The sequence below is a fragment of the Bombina bombina genome, chromosome 6, assembly GCF_027579735.1.
Source record: "Bombina bombina isolate aBomBom1 chromosome 6, aBomBom1.pri, whole genome shotgun sequence".
Taxonomy (NCBI): Eukaryota; Metazoa; Chordata; class Amphibia; order Anura; family Bombinatoridae; genus Bombina; species Bombina bombina.
In genome coordinates, this window is record NC_069504.1 from 242,818,996 (window position 1) to 242,833,345 (window position 14,350).

Consider the following 14,350-nt stretch of genomic DNA (forward strand, 5'->3'; position numbering starts at 1 on the left):
TTTATATAAAGTTCTAAATATATGTATTGTACTTATATTTGCCATGAGCCAGGTTCATGTATTTCCTTCTGCAGACTGTCAGTTTCATATTTGGGGAATATAAACATTTTAAGAAATGTATTTCTTTCCTGGGGTTTAGTCTTTTTTTTCAATTGACTAGTTTTTGCAATTGCGGGTATTAGGCCTACGGGTGCATCAAATGCTAACTTTATTGCGTCATTTTTGGCGCAAAAAAATACGTTTATGACGCAACTTCGTCATTTCGGCGTCATACGTGACGCCGAGACCTTTCACACGGCGGCGTCACTAGTGACGCAAGTGTGTCATTTCCGGTTATTTTTGGCACCAAAAAAGTTTACGTTACATTGTGCGTCATACTTGGTGCCAAACATTTTCATATATTTCAATACCCCTTGTATGTTTGCCTCTTGCTTTTTTTTCTCTATCAGAAGGCCTATGCTATTGCATTTTTTTCCCATTCCTGAAACTGTCATATAAGGAAATAGATAATTTTTGCTTTATATGTTGTTTTTTCCTCTTACATTGTGCAAGATGTCCCAATCTGATCCTGTCTCAGAAGTTTCTGCTGGAACATTGCTGCCTGACATTAGTTCTACCAAAGCTTAAGTGCATTTGTTGTAAAATTGTAGAAATTGATTTCACCGAATGTCATTTGTAATAGTTGTCATGATAAACTTTAACATGCAGATAGTGTTTCCATCAGTAATAGTACATTGCCAGTTGCAGTTCCTTCAACTTCTAATGTGCATGATATATCTGTAAATTTAAAGAATTTGTTTCTGATTCTATTCTGAAGGCTTTGTCTGCATTTCCACCTTCTAATAAACGTAAAAGGTCTTTTAAAAACTTCTCATTTAGCTGATGAAATTTCAAATGACCAACAACATAATAATTTATCCTCTTCTGATGAGGATCTATCTGAGACAGAAGATCCTTCCTCGGACATTGACACTGACAAATCTACTTATTTATTTAAATATAGTATATGGGTTCTTTATTAAAAGAAGTGTTAATTACTTTGGATATTGAGGTAACCAGTCCTATTGACGTTCATGTCTAATAAAACGTTTAAATGCTGTTTTTTAAACCTCCTGTGGTTTCTCCAGGGGTTTTTCCTATTCCTGAGGCTATTTCTGATATGATTTCTAGGGAATAGGAAATAAGCCAGGTACTTCTTTTATTCCTTCTTCAAGGTTTAAAAAATTGTATCCTTTACCAGCAAAATCTATAGAGTTTTGGGGAAAAATCCCCAAAGTTGATGGGGCTATTTCTACTCTTGCTAAACGTTACCACTATTCCTATGGTAGATAGTACTTCCTTTAAAGATCCTTTAGATAGGAAGCTTGAATCTTATCTAAGGAAGGCCTATTTTTTATTCAGATCATCTTCTCAAGACCTGCTATTTCTTTGGCTGATGTTGCGGCTGCATCAACTTTCTGGTTGGAGAATTTAGCGCAACAAGAATTGGATTCTGACATATCTAGCATTATTCGCTTACTGCAACATGCTAATCATTTTATTTGTGATGCCATTTTTGATATTATCAAAAATTGATGTTAGATACCATGTCTTTAGCTGTATTAGCTAGAAGAGCTTTGTAGCTTAAATCTTGGAATGCTGATATGACATCTAAATCTATGATTACTATCTCTTTCTTTCCAAGGTAATAATTTATTTGGTTCTCAGTTGGATTCTATTATTTCAAACTATCACTGGGGGAAAAGGAGTTTTCTGCCTCAGGATAAAAAACCTAAGGGTAAATCTAAGGCTTCTAACCATTTTCGTTCCTTTCGTCAGAATAAGGAACAAAAACTCAATCCTCCCCCCAAGGAATCTGCTTCCAATTGGAAGCCCTTCCCTCAAATTGGAATAAATCCAAGCCATTTAGAAACCAAAGTCAGCCCCTAAGTCCTCATGAAGGTGCGGCCCTCATTCCTGCTCCAAGCTGGTAGGGGGCAGATTTAAGGTTTTTCAAGGATTTTTGGATAAAATCTGCCCAAAATCATTGAATTCAGAGCATTGTCTCTCAAGGGTATCAAATAGGATTCAGAGTAAGACCTCCTGTGAGAAGATTTTTTCTCTGACGTATCCTGTAAAAGCTCAGGCTTTTCTGAAGTTTGTTTCAGACCTGGAGTCTTCAGGGGTAATCATGCCAGTTCCTCCTCAGGAACAAGGTTGGGGTTTTATTCAGACCTATTCATTGCACCAAAGAAAGAAAATTTATTCAGACCAGTTTCTGGATCTGAAAAGTTTGAATCGTTATGTAAGAGTACCAACTTTTAGATGGTGACTATAAGGGACTATTCTGCCTTTTGTTCAGCAAGGACATTATATGTCCACAATAGACTTGCAGGATGCATACCTTCATATTCCGAATTATCCAGAACACTATCAGTTTCTGAGATTCTCTTTTCTAGACAAGCATTACCAATTTGTTGCTCTTCCATTTGGCCTAGCAACAGCTCCAAGTAATCTTTTCAAAAGGTTCTGGTTGCCCTACTATCTGTAAACAGAGAACAGGGTATTGCGGTGTTTCCTTATTTGGACGTATCTTGGTACTAGCTCAGTCTTTACGTACTGCAGAATCTCACACGAATCAACTAGTGTTGTTTCTTTGGAAACATGGTTGGAGATCAATTTACCAAAAGGTTTCCTTGATTCCTCAGACAAGGGTCACCTTTTTAGGCCTTCCAGATAGATTCAGTGTCCATGACTCCTGTCTCTAACAGACAAGAGGACATTTGAAATTGGTCGCAGCATGCCGGCACCTTCAGTCTCAGTCATTCCCTTCATTGGCTATGTGCTTGGAAGTTTTAGGTCTCATGACTGCAGCATCAGACGCGATCCCCTTTGCTCGTTTTCACATGAGACCTCTATAGCTTTGTATGCTGAATCAATGGTGCAGGGATTATACAAAGATATCACAATTAATATCCTTAAATCCCAATGTACGACACTCTCTGACATGGTGGATAGATCACCATCATTTGGTTCAAGGGGCTTCTTTTGTTCGGACAACCTGGACTGTGATCTCAACAGATGCAAGTCTTTCAGGTTGGGGAGCTGTTTGGGGATCTCTGACAGCACAAGGGGTTAGGAAATCTCAAGAGACGAGATTACCAATAAATATTTTAGAACTCTGTGCAATTCTCAGGGCTCTTCAGTTCTGGCCTTTGCTAAAGAGAGGAACCGTTCATTTTGTTTTCAGACAGACAATATCGCAACTGTGGCTTATGTCAATCATCAGGGTGGGACTCACAGTCCCCCAAGCTATGAAAGAAGTATCTCGGATACTTGCTTGGGCAGAATCCAGCTCCTGTCTAATCTCTGCGGTGCATATCCCAGGTGTAGACAATTGGGAGGCGGATTATCTCAGCCGCCAGACTTTACATACCAGGGGAGTGGTCTCTCCTTCCAGATGTGTTTTTCTCAGATTGTTCAGATGTGGGGTCTTCCAGAGATAGATCTCATGGCCTCTCATCTAAACAAGAAACTTCCCAGATACCTGTTGAGGGATGTTAAGGCGGATGCAGTGGATGTGCTGACATTTCCTTGGTGTTGTCACCCTGCTTACATCTTCACGCCTCTAGTTCTCCTTCCAAGAGTGATCTCCAAAATCATCATGGAGCAGTCTTTTGTGTTGCTGGTGGCTCCAGCATGGCCACACAGGTTTTTGTATGTGGATCTGGTTCTGTTAGGAATTCCTTGTATCCACCCACCTATGTTGGAAACTCCTACCTGTTTCCTTTAAATTCCAACTACAACCCTGTTCCTAGTGCTTAGTTTTTTGTCTCTTATTTCAGGAAAGTCACTGTGAAGCTAAGCTCCTGCTAATTAAGCAAATCTATCTACTTCCACTCTCAAGTGGTTTTCTCTGAAAGATTCATCACAGGATCATTCACTCATTGACTCATCAAGTCTAATACCTCTTTTATTCATTAAGGCATTTCATCATAAATCCCAGAAAACCATCACCGTTACTTTCTGTACTACCGGATCAAGTTCAGAACCAGGAACACTCCTAAATTGATACCAGCAATTCGCTACTGATCCTCTAACTACTAAAGGTGTTAAGAAGAAGTGTTCACATTTACCGGAGACACAGACTTTCTTTTCTTCCCGGTTTTCAGCCTAACACCGGTAGCGTCTGACGTCAGCTGTCAGTCAAGCTACAGCAAGGTAGCGCCTCCCAGCCGAACCGCTCTCAGACGCTGACAGCTTTCCACAGCTCTAGGAAAGATACAGCGCACACGCTGCAAGGAAATCTCAGTCTGATTTAACACTTTGTGTTCCGCAACTTAGATCAGGGTAAGCTAGAGTTCAATTTCATACTGCACTAAACATATCTCATATTATACTATTCCCATCCGCCTCATACTCTGCAGTATTACTAAAAAGTAACCATTCCAACATTTGTAACAAGTGAAGTTTCTTTAAACTCTGTTCAGTTACAAAGTCTTGTGTCATTCAGTTCACCATCTCAAGCCTTAGCTTGTTACTATTGCTGCATTGCACAATACGAATTCAAAGAGAAATTCCACTTTCTACATAAAGCTACTAATTATAAGTATTAGTTGCCATACTGATAGTGGTACACACATTATTCCAGGTCTGCAGATGAGATTACTTAATTCAGCCTTAAAGAGGAAATACTCCTCACAGAAAAACTAAGCCATGACAACTGATCCAGCAGACCTTCCACAATTTGTGTACTCTCTATCACAACGTGTTGATCAGATGGGAATAGCCTTAAGAGAGTTAGAAATTGAAAACCAGTCCCTGAGACGCATTATTAGAGATTCTATGACACAAAAACCAGATCCCATTCCTGAGCCTACTGTTTCCCTACCAGAACCATTCTCAGGAAACAGAAAACTGTACCGCCAGTTCAAGACTGCATGTATCCTGTTATTCAGTCTCAAACCAAAGACTTATTGCACCGAAAGAATAAAGGTGCTTACAGTTATTTCTTTCCTCAGGGGTGAACCCCGCGTATGGGCAGACGCCTCTTTTGAGACCAACCAGCCAATACTGGGTTCGCTAGAGGATTTTTTCCTCCAAATGGATGAACTCTACCTGGATTCAGATTCACAACTATCAGCTGAGACTTCTATGCGCAGCTTGAAGCAAGGAAAACCTCAAGTTGAAGACTACATTAGCGAGTTTAAACAATACGCCAGAGATTCTCAATGGAATCCTATTGCATTAAGAAACCAATTTCGTCTAGGATTGGCTGATAACATCAAAGACGAACTCGCCCGCACCGATTTACCAAAGACACTAGAACTCCTAATGACCTTGGTAATCCAAATAGACCGACGGTTAAGGGAGAGGAGATCAGAAAGAGGACATGTGGATACATTCACCAGAACAACACCTTCAGTGTCACTTTCCTCAGCTCAAAAATCTACACCCGAACCTATGGAGGTTGGATTAGCAAGGGCACCATTAACCCTTCAAGAGAGAACTCGCAGAAGACTTAACATGCTGTGCATGTACTGCGCTAACCCTTCCCACTCTGTGACTGATTGTCCTCTACTTCAAAAGACAAAGAAAAGTAAGTGTTACTTCTTTTCTACATCTCCATCCATTGCTGTTTCTCACTCATATTGTAAATTATCTGTATCTTTACAGTGGGACCCACCGAAGTCTACAGTCTGAAGCCATCATAGACACAGGAGCATATGGGAACTTCATTGATGCTACTACTGTGAATCTTAATAAAATCCCTTGTGTGTTGAAGCAAATACCTGTAGCCATTCGTGTCATTGATGGGTCCTCTATTGCTAGTGGACCTATTACACATCAAACCATTCCACTATGTTTACGTACAACTACAGGTCATACTGAATTTATTGAGTTTGATGTTATTCCTTCTCCACTCTTCCCTATTGTTCTAGGCATTTCTTGGTGTAGAATACATCAACCAAGTATCGATTGGACAACTTTACAGATTACATTTAAATCCGAGTTGTGCAGACATACATGTTACAGTACTACTACATTACTTTCGACTCCATCTCCAGAAACACAGGTCCCACAGGTGTATTCAGACTTCGCTGATGTTTTCAGTAAGATAGAGGCGGAGACGTTACCCCCTCATCGTGTTTACGATTGTCCGATTGATATCAAACCAGGATCTTCGATACCTTATGGAAGATTATATCCTCTATCAACTCCAGAATTGGAACATCTGAAGACATACTTAGAAGATAATCTTCGAAAAGGCTTCATCCGTCCCTCAACTTCATCCGCTGGGGCAGGCATGTTTTTTGTCAAGAATAAAGATGGATCGTTGCGTCCCATTATCGACTACCGAGAACTTAATCTGCGTACAATTAAAAATCGATACCCATTACCATTGATCCCAGAGCTGATAGAGCGTCTCCAAGAAGCCACCATTTATACTAAACTCGACTTACGGGGTGCTTATAATCTTGTAAGGATTCGCGAAGGCGATGAATGGCTGACTGCGTTCAGGACCAGATATGGTCTCTTCGAATACTTGGTCATGCCATTTGGGCTCTGCAACGCCCCTGGGACATTCCAACATTTTATTAATGATGTGTTTCGAGACCTTCTGGATGTCTGCATCGTCATATACTTGGACGACATCCTCATTTACTCCAACACTTATGATGAGCATGTAAAACACGTTCGTAGTGTTTTATCTAGATTACGTACACATAGCCTGTACGTAAAGCTAGAAAAATGTCAGTTCCACACTAATACAATATCATTCCTGGGTTATAACATCTCACCAAACGGAATCAGCATGCAGGACGATAAAGTGCAGACTATTAAAGACTGGGAACCACCTAGAAACAAAAAAGATCTCCAAAGATTCCTGGGTTTCACCAATTATTATCGAAAATTTGTAAAAGGATTTTCTAAACTGGCAAAACCCTTAACCCAACTTACTAGTTCTCGGACCAAATTTCACTGGACAACAGAAGCAGCCTCAGCCTTTGAATTCCTAAAAAGGAGCATTACCTCTGCACCGATTCTCAGATTTCCCGACCCTAAACTGCAGTATATTTTGGAGACAAATTCCTCAGAGTACGCCATAGGTGCCATCCTTTCACAAAGAACATCGGCCACTGAACCACTTCATCCAGTAGCTTTCTTCTCTAAAGTTCTAAGTCCTTCTGAAGTTAACTACCCCATAGGGGAGAAGGAACTCCTTGCAATTAAAAAGGCATTAGAAAATTGGAGACATCTTTTGGAAGGAACCAGACTACCAGTCATTATATACACCGACCATAAGAATCTTGAATTCCTTCACTCAAGCAAGACGCTTTCATCCAGACAAGTCCGATGGTCACTATTTTTCACAAGATTCAATTTCCACATAGTCTACAGACCATCCTCTAAGAATGGAAAAGCCGATGCCCTTTCAAGAAAAGATCCTCCTCCTGGGTACCAACCAGAGATCACTTCTATAATACCAGCCAATAAATTTATTGGTTTAACACCTTACTTACTAAAAGCTTTCAAGGAGTCTTACAAAACCGACCAGGAGCAATGCAGAATCGATCTTGAACCAGACCGGGAAGGATTACTCTACCATAAAAAAAGGCTGTATGTACCCCATACACTTAGGTCTTTTTTACTACAACTTCATCATGAGTCCCCTCTCGCAGGACATCCTGGCCAAAGAAGAACATTGGAAAATCTGCAAAGAACTTACTGGTGACCATCAATGGCAAAAAGTATTAAGGATTACATACAAGGTTGTGCTATATGCGCAACATCAAAGGCTACAAAACACCCTCCTTATGGACATCTCATGTCATTACCCGTTCCATCACAACCTTGGCATCACATTTCCCTCGATTTCATTGTCGAACTTCCAGTGTCATCTGGCATGAATACCATTCTGGTCGTAGTAGACCTACTAACTAAGATGGCACACTTTATTCCATTTCATAAGCTACCATCCGCTTCTGAGACCGCACGTCTCTTCCTTGACAACATAGTCAGATTACATGGTTTCCCAAGGGTTCTTACTTCTGATCGTGGGACTCAGTTCACCTCTAGGTTCTGGAGGTCTCTCAATACCCAGCTTCAAATGGATCACCGTCTTACCACATCATTTCATCCACAAACCAATGGGCAAGTAGAACGGGTGAAACAATGGTTGGAGCAGTACCTCCGTTGTTTTTGCTCTTACCAACAGGACCAATGGCTCACATATTTATCATTGGCAGAGTTCGCCTTTAATAATTCACAAAATGCTTCCACTAAGATGTCGCCTTTCCAGGCTAATTATGGGTTTCATCCCAATTCCTACCCAACAACTGGTATACCAAATGTAATCACATCTGACTGTCCAAATGCCAACGATTTCGCAACAACACACAGAGATGTGTTCAAAACATTACAGGATAATATTAAAAGATCCCAGGAAAAACAACAACATTATTACAATCTTCGTAGAAGACCAGCTCCGACATACTTGGTAGGCGATTTAGTATGGCTCTCAACCAGAAATCTTAAACTCAAGATACCCAGTAAAAAGTTAGGCGGCTTATACATTGGACCATTCCCCATAACTAGGATCATAAACCCCAACGCTGTAACTCTACAGTTGCCTGACTCCATGAAAATACATCCGACATTTCATGTGTCCTTACTTAAACCATATACATCCACCAGAACTCAAGGGTCAATCCTGCCTCCGTCAGTCTCCTGCCCACAATCGGAGGAATATGAGGTTGAATCTATTGTTGATTCCAGATTCTCTAACAATCAACTACAATACCTTGTGAGGTGGGTTGGCTATTCTTCAGATGATGACTCTTGGGAGCCTTCACATAATGTTCATGCTCCGAAGATGGTATCCCTATTCCACCGCCGACATCCGGATCGTCCAGGTCCTTAACACCGGCTGTCTCTCCTGGGTGGGGGAGATGTTAGGAATTCCTTGTATCCACCCACCTATGTTGGAAACTCCTACCTGTTTCCTTTAAATTCCAACCACACCCTGTTCCTAGTGCTTAGTTTTTTGTCTCTTATTTCAGGAAAGTCACTGTGAAGCTAAGCTCCTGCTAATTAAGCAAATCTATCTACTTCCACTCTCAAGTGGTTTTCTCTGAAAGATTCATCACAGGATCATTCACTCATTGACTCATCAAGTCTAATACCTCTTTTATTCATTAAGGCATTTCATCATAAATCCCAGAAAACCATCACCGTTACTTTCTGTACTACCGGATCAAGTTCAGAACCAGGAACACTCCTAAATTGATACCAGCAATTCGCTACTGATCCTCTAACTACTAAAGGTGTTAAGAAGAAGTGTTCACATTTACCGGAGACACAGACTTTCTTTTCTTCCCGGTTTTCAGCCTAACACCGGTAGCGTCTGACGTCAGCTGTCAGTCAAGCTACAGCAAGGTAGCGCCTCCCAGCCGAACCGCTCTCAGACGCTGACAGCTTTCCACAGCTCTAGGAAAGATACAGCGCACACGCTGCAAGGAAATCTCAGTCTGATTTAACACTTTGTGTTCCGCAACTTAGATCAGGGTAAGCTAGAGTTCAATTTCATACTGCACTAAACATATCTCATATTATACTATTCCCATCCGCCTCATACTCTGCAGTATTACTAAAAAGTAACCATTCCAACATTTGTAACAAGTGAAGTTTCTTTAAACTCTGTTCAGTTACAAAGTCTTGTGTCATTCAGTTCACCATCTCAAGCCTTAGCTTGTTACTATTGCTGCATTGCACAATACGAATTCAAAGAGAAATTCCACTTTCTACATAAAGCTACTAATTATAAGTATTAGTTGCCATACTGATAGTGGTACACACATTATTCCAGGTCTGCAGCTGAGATTACTTAATTCAGCCTTAAAGAGGAAATACTCCTCACAGGTTCAGATGTCCAGTTGCCCGCCTTGGCCACTTCCGTTACGGCCGGCCCTACTATCTCAAGGTCCGTTTTTCCATCAGGATCTCAAATCATTACATTTGAAGGTATGGAAATTGAATGCTTAGTTCTAAGTCATAGAGGTTTCTCTGACTCAGTAATTAATACTATGTTACAAGCTCGTAAATCTGTCTCTAGAAAGATTTATTATAGAGTTTGGAAGATTTCCATTTCATGGTGTTCTTCTCATAAATTTTCCTGGCATTCTTTTAGAATTCCTAGAATTTTACAGTTTCTTCAGGATGGTTTGGATAACGGTTTGTCTGCAAGTTCCTTGAAAGGACAAATCTCCGCTCTTTCTGTTTTATTTCACAGAAAGATTGCTATACTTCCTGATATACACTGTTTTGTACAGACTTTAATTCATGGTAATCCTATCATTAAGTCAATTTCTCCTCCTTGGAGTCTTAATTTGTTTCTGAAGGCTTTACAGGCTCCTCCATTTGAACCTATGCATTCTTTAGACATTAAACTACTTTCTTGGAAAGTGTTGTTTCTTTTGGCCATCTCTTCTGCTAGAAGAGTTTCTGAGTTATCTGCTCTTTCTTGTGAGTCTCCTTTTCTGATTTTTCATCAGGATAAGGCAGTTTTGCGGACTTCTTTTCAATTTTTACCTAAGGTTGTGAATTCTAACAACATTAGTAGATAAATTGTTGTCCCTTCCTTATGTCCTAATCCTAAGAATTCTTTGGAGAGATCCTTACATTCTTTGGATGTGGTAAGAGCTTTGAAATATTATGTGGAAGCTACTAAAGATTTCAGGAAGACTTCCAGTCTATTTGTTTTATTTTCTGGTCCTAGGAAAGGTCAGAAGGCTTCTGCTATTTCCTTGGCTTCTTGGTTGAAACTTTTGATTCATCAAGCTTATTTGGAGTTGGGTCAGGCCCCGCCTTAGAGAATTACAGCTCATTCTACTAGATCGGTCTACACTTTGTGGGCTTTTAAGAATGAAGCTTCAGTTGATCAGATTTGCAAAGCGGCAACTTGGTCCTCTTTGCATACATTTACTAAATTCTATCGTTTTGATGTATTTGCTTCTTCGGAAGCAGTTTTTGGTAGAAAAGGTCTTCAGGCAGCTGTTTCAGTTTGATTCTTCTGCTTTTGATTTAAGTTTTTTTCTTTCAAAAATGAAAATAAACTTATTTTTTTGGGTTGTGGATTACTTTTTTTCAGTGGAATATGGCTGTTTTTATTTTTATTCCCTCCCTCTCTAGTGACTCTTGAGTGGAAGATCCACATCTTGGGTATTGATATCGCATATGTCACTAGCTCATGGACTCTTGCCAATTACATGAAAGAAAACATAATTTATGTAAGAACTTACCTGATAAATTAATTTCTTTCATATTGGCAAGAGTCCATGAGGCCCACCCTTTTTATGGTGGTTATGATTTTTTGTATAAAGCACAATTATTTCCAAATTTCCTTTGTTGATGCTTTCTACTCCTTTCTTTATCACCCCACTGCTTGGCTATTCATTAAACTGAATTTTGGGTGTGGTGAGGGGTGTATTTATAGGCATTTTGAGGTTTGGGAAACTTTGCCCCTCCTGGTAGGATTGTATATCCCATATGTCACTAGCTCATGGACTCTTGCCAATATGAAAGAAATTAATTTATCAGGTAAGTTCTTACATAAATTATGTTTTTTGTTTTATACCATAAAAATAATGCTACATACAATAATAATTTAACAAAAATAAGTGTATAGCAGTTAGCAACATCAACTAGGGTTCTGGGGAAGACAACAGCTGGACAGGAAAAGGAGGTTGTTGAACTGAGAGAAAGCAGAGAGTGTTGACATTATTGTGAGGTTATAGCAGACCTAGAACAATTGTTTTATAATTATCAACTCTCATCTTCCTTTCCCCACTGCCTCCTCTTTCCAATCTCTCTTTTTACCCCCTCCCTTCCCTCTCGGCCATATTTTCTCTTTACACTCTCTCTCCTCTCTTCTCATTTCTCTTTTTTTTTCTCCACTCTTTCTTAACTATCTATCTTTTTTTCTACTTTCACTTTTCCTCTCCAATCTCTCTCTGCCCCTTTTTACCCTCTCAGAAGTAACAGTCTAAGCACTAATGTGGTCCCTAGAGGAATAATATATCCTTGCCCTTTCATGGATGTGTAATATCCCTTTACATAATATTTGTAGACATTCACTCACTAACTTTCACTCGGCTCTGTTAAATTTCCACTTGTCAATGGCTAGTGGGCTAGTAGAAATTTTGAGCCCTGTAACATATGTGTGTGTGCGTGTATGCATGTATATATATATATATATATATATATATATATATATACATATATGTGTATATTTGTATATGTGTGTAAGTATATATATATATATATATATATAAATTCAGATATAAGACTCCGCACTTAAAGTTACTGTTTGAAAAAGAAGCACTTTGGATCCAAAAAATTGATTCTTTGACTCCCTATGGTCTTAATAGGGAGATTACATGGGGCATTTTTGTATAGGGACAGTGACTTCATCTGAGTTCTTTAGTAAGAGATGTGTTTGTTTTGATATAGACACTTTTATTTTTTATTAATTGTTCTCTTTTTAAAGGTTTTTTTTCAAAAAAAATTTCAAAAAAATATTTCTTTAGAAATATATTTTTTTCACTAACTTCTTTTCTACAATTATTTCTTTTTTTCATGTCGTTTTTGGTGTTGTTTAATTCAAAGCATTTGGATCCCCTTGTAAAATTGTAACTCAATATTGAAGCCTCATAAAAATGGTTACAGCCTCATCGCAAAAACATATATCATGTATAAGTTTCGTTTAAAGCTTGAAGTATTCATTTAATGCATTTGCGCATGTCTGTGATGTGGCTGTCTTTTTATGAATGAGTTGTGGAGTAATGACGCCGAGTGGCGTACTCTGCAGTAACAAGTTGCAAGCTTGATAAGGAGGTGGCTATCCAGATGACGACAGGCCAAGTTGAAGGGCGGAGCCCGAAACGTGCGTTGCCTGACTGGTTGATGTCACGTCAGATGCCAAGGGAGTTGGATACTCACATGCTGTATTGGGTTGCTAGCACTCCTATCGATGCGGAGCATAGCTTGAATCACCACCATTACCTTTGACACGGACACTCTCTACTATATACCAGACACGGTTTGGGTGAGATCGCCCTGAAAGCGTTACATTTGCACAGATCCTCTCGGCGGACTTTGGTCCTTGAGTGCCGGAGTGGCATTACAATATATCTTCAAAGTTAATATACATATGGAAACAAGGCTTATACATAAATGGATACATTTAACTACATCTTGGTGATACTTGAGATTACGTGTTATCCTAATAACGTTTACCATTTGTTGGATGTATGAACTTTCTAAAGTGCATGAACTGCTTCATCTGTGATTCTTTGCTATACCTTTCATCTCTGCAATTGCCAGCTACCTAACCATTGCTTTTTTGCCATTTGCATGAACTGCTTATAGTGCATGAACTGCCTCAACTTCATAGTGTTTGTATCCTATACAGATTTACCCATGGTTTTACACATATAACCTGGGTTTGCTTTTTTGCTCTCCATCTGCCTCCTCCACTCCATATTTGCTTGATAACTGGGGACGCCCAGTTTGCATGTATGGTTGTATGGATGTTTGTGGCATTTTGATTCTGTGTATGCAGTATTATTACGCTATTACTTATTCTTTTGTGTACATTAAAAATGTTTTCTTATCTTGCACATGTTTGCATTCATTATTTATTCATATTAAGTGCGGAGTCTTATATCTGTATTTATACTTTTTCTTGGTGTAATTGGTAGTAGTACACCATAGTCTCGAGCACTTTTCACTTTTCATTGATATTAAAGTACATATATCTGATTGTTAGTGCTCATCCTCTTATTTGATATATATATATGTGTGTGTGTGTGTGTGTGTATATTCAACTTCATCTCATTCATTTAAATAGTATAACACACAATTACATGATTTAGGGTAACTAACATCCATAAAACATCCAAACAAATTTTTTTTTTGACTTCTAATATATGTGAGCACAAAAATAAAAATCACTAGTGATTGCACTTGAGGGATGTTAACACAGAATATTGTTAATATTTTGTGCTCCATTTGTAATATATATATTAGACATGTGCATGGACAAATATAGTTTTTCAGTCGATCATTCAAAGTTTGCTAATGAAAATTAATTTGCTCAGCAAGACAGTTGCTTTAACTAAAAAAAAAATAGTAGCTAGTGCTACTGCTATAACATCAACTACATTTTTTTTACATGAATTTGACTTGTTTTTTTGTGAACAGGTCATCTCTTTATTATTTTGAGACAAATGCAACAAATATGCAAACATTTCTTGAATTCATTTGAAAACAAATGCACATTATAAATTCATATTAAAAGCAGGACATT

General features: G+C 38.9%; 1 protein-coding gene across 1 annotated transcript in view; it reads left to right on the forward strand.

The window, feature by feature from the left end:
• The window catches only part of KCNC2 (potassium voltage-gated channel subfamily C member 2), a 609,024-nt gene that overhangs the window by 37,158 nt on the left and 557,516 nt on the right, over nucleotides 1-14,350 (forward strand).